Source organism: Gracilinanus agilis, chromosome 3, assembly GCF_016433145.1.
Source record: "Gracilinanus agilis isolate LMUSP501 chromosome 3, AgileGrace, whole genome shotgun sequence".
Classification (NCBI taxonomy): Eukaryota; Metazoa; Chordata; class Mammalia; order Didelphimorphia; family Didelphidae; genus Gracilinanus; species Gracilinanus agilis.
The window spans coordinates 31,981,078-31,984,053 of record NC_058132.1 but is presented as its reverse complement, the minus strand read 5'-3'; positions in this window follow the sequence as shown (position 1 = coordinate 31,984,053).

Genomic DNA, 2,976 nt, shown 5'->3' with positions numbered 1-2,976 from the left:
CTCCCTTCCTCTCTCCTCTCTCTCCTTCTCTCCTTCCCTTTCTCCCTCCCTCTCTCTCTCTTTTCTCTCTTTTTATCCCCCCATCCCTCCCTCTCTGTCTCTCTCCTTCTCTCTGTCTCTGTCTCTCTCCTTCTCTCTCTCTCCCTCTCTCTGTCTCTCCCCCCTCTTTCTTTCTCTTTCACACACACACACACACACACACAGTACCTTTACTGAAGGCTTATTGAAATGATCCTGCCTTTGTCATTTACTACCTGTGTGACCTTAGGAAAGTTGCTTAGCCTATCAGAATTTCAGCTTTCTCATCTGTAAAATGGATGGGCAGAGCTACACTCGAGAGTCCCTTTCATCTCTGAGTTTATGATGCCATGAACCTAAGCCATGTGAACTTGGTCAAGTCCTGTAACTTGCCTGAGCCTCAGTTTCCCCATCAGTACAATTAAGAGGGTTGGGCTAGGTGACTTCTAAGGTCTCCTCCAACTCCAAATCTATGATCCTTTGAGTTAAAAACAGGTGCGATTGGTGCAGGCAGGGGAGCTATCCCTATCTGCAGTGGAGTGCTAGTCAATGTTTAACAATGAGCTCCCCAGGGGAAAAATACACACAGGACACACTTTTCAGTTTAATCTGTAATACTAACATTTTCTCCACCCCTTTCTTAAGCCTGAACAATCGCCAAAACAATCCATCAAGGCCTGATTTTTTTTTATTTTTTTGTCTTTTTCCATGTAGTTTGACTAAATGCTCACTCTGAAAATTTAACAATCGGCAATCAGGTTGGAGCTCCCTCCAGGACACCCCTTCCTAGGCTTGGCAGAGGACTGGGGAAAAGCCTGGGACTGGGTCTGGGACTCCTTCTGGGCCCCTAATTCAACTAACCTATAAGCGCTTTACTAGATGGGTACTGAGGGCAGAGCATTGTACATTTTGCTGGAAGAGATTTCAAAATTAGACAAGGCAAGACCCCTACCTTCAAAGAACTTCAGAACAAAGGACCTTGAGTATGGGGTGCTGAGTTCAAGTCCTGGCTGACACTCCCTGCTTGATTTTAGACCTGTCCCTTTGTTCCTCCCAGCCTCGGTTTCCTCATCAGTCGAATGGGGATGCTAACACTGCACTTCCAACCTCACAGGGTTGTTCTGAGGAGCAGCTCTAGTTTAAGCCCCCTTTCCCCAAGGACTATCTTCTCCCTCAGCAGCCCTCTGATGGTTCCTACCCGTTTCTCAGCCATCCTGGAATTCCTGGGGTAGAGGAGGCTTCAAAGGGTGGTTGGCGGCTATCCACAAATGTTTCTTAAGGCTTCTTTTGTGTGCAAGGCCCTACGGATAGGAAGAAGTGAGATTTCTAGACCCTTGGAATGAAACGTGGAAGGGAAGGGAAGAGATGAGCTCCCAAAGAACCTAGGATGCCAGCTAGAATGGAACCAGAGAGACACAAAGTATATCGGAAAAGTCCGAGGAGGTTCCTTACTAGTAGGTCAGTTTAGATGAAACATAGTCCTGAAAGGGAAGTGCTGGGGATTAAGCCTGGAAAAGTAGCCTGGAGTCAGAACAGGAAGGGCCGTAACTGCCAAGGTGATGAGTTTGCATTTTATCCTAGGGGTACTAGGGAGCCACTGAATTTTCTTGAGCAAGGGAGAATCATAGTCAAACCCAAAGGATTGGTCACCTCTGCCATCTCAGCATCAAGTAGAGCCATTCTACCTCCCCAAGTCTGAATTCTGAAGTTCCTCTCAGATGGGACATCCTTCTGTCCTTCTATCTTCTTACGCATCCTTCCCACCATCCCACCAGTCAGTTACCTTCATCCTGATCTCAGTTTCCTCCCTATGGCTGGCCGATCCAACAGCATACTGTCTTCTCCCCAGAATCACTTGTCCCTTCCTCCTATTGACAATCATCCAAAGCGTAGCTCTGGGTTACTCTTAGAGTCTTCTCTGGCCTCACTTGCCTGTACCAGACATTACCAGAGAAAGGCCCACAACTGTTGACTTTCCAGCCCCGAAGTGGGCATTTCATCCATCACAAATTCGTATTCTCTGATCCTCACTAGGCTCCTTGCTGCTACAGATCAGTTTTTTACACTTTTTTTTTTAAATTTTTTAAACCCTTAACTTCTGTGTATTGACTTATAGGTGGAAGAGTGGTAAGGGTGGGCAATGGGGGTCAAGTGACTTGCCCAGGGTCACACAGCTGGGAAGTATCTGAGGCCGGATTTGAACCTAGGACCTCCCGTCTCTAGGCTTGGCTCTCAATCCACTGAGCTACCCAGCTGCCCCGCTGCTACAGATCAGGCTTGAATTCTTCACTAAGATCTAGGTTCAAATCCTGTCTCAGAGCCATGTGTGGTCCAGGGCAAGTTGTTTCACTTCTCCCAAACTCACTTTCTTCTTCTGTAAAAGAAACAGGGAGAAGGGACTGGACCAAGAGTGCAGGACATGCTTTTAAATGGACATGATTATATTGACGTTTTCTCCATCACTTTCAGAACAACAATAAACCAAGCCTTGATCTGTAACTTTCAGAGAGCTGAGACGTAAATGTTCCCACTGAAAATTTAACAATCAGCTTTCCTGAGAATGCTTTCTCCTCTCCCCACCTCCCCAACCTCATTGAACTCAGTGATCCTTCCCACTCTAGGTTGATGGATTTATGACTGGCTCGGCTCTGTGACAGCTGTTTTGTACCTTGTCTTCTCTCTCCAAGGTTTCTCCACCATCTGGGCTGATCTTTCATGCCCCCAGCAGAAGAGGTCACTTCTGACTCTATGGAAAAAGTAGAGAGACTCCACCCTAAACACACACGTGCTCACACACACACACACACACACACACACACACACACACACACGACTGGGACACTGGGAGCTCCTCCAGGGCATGGACTGTTTTTTCCATCCTTTGAATAATTAACACTTGGCATATTGCCTGGCTCATAGTAGGTGCTTCATCAATGTTTGTTGACTTAACAAACCCCC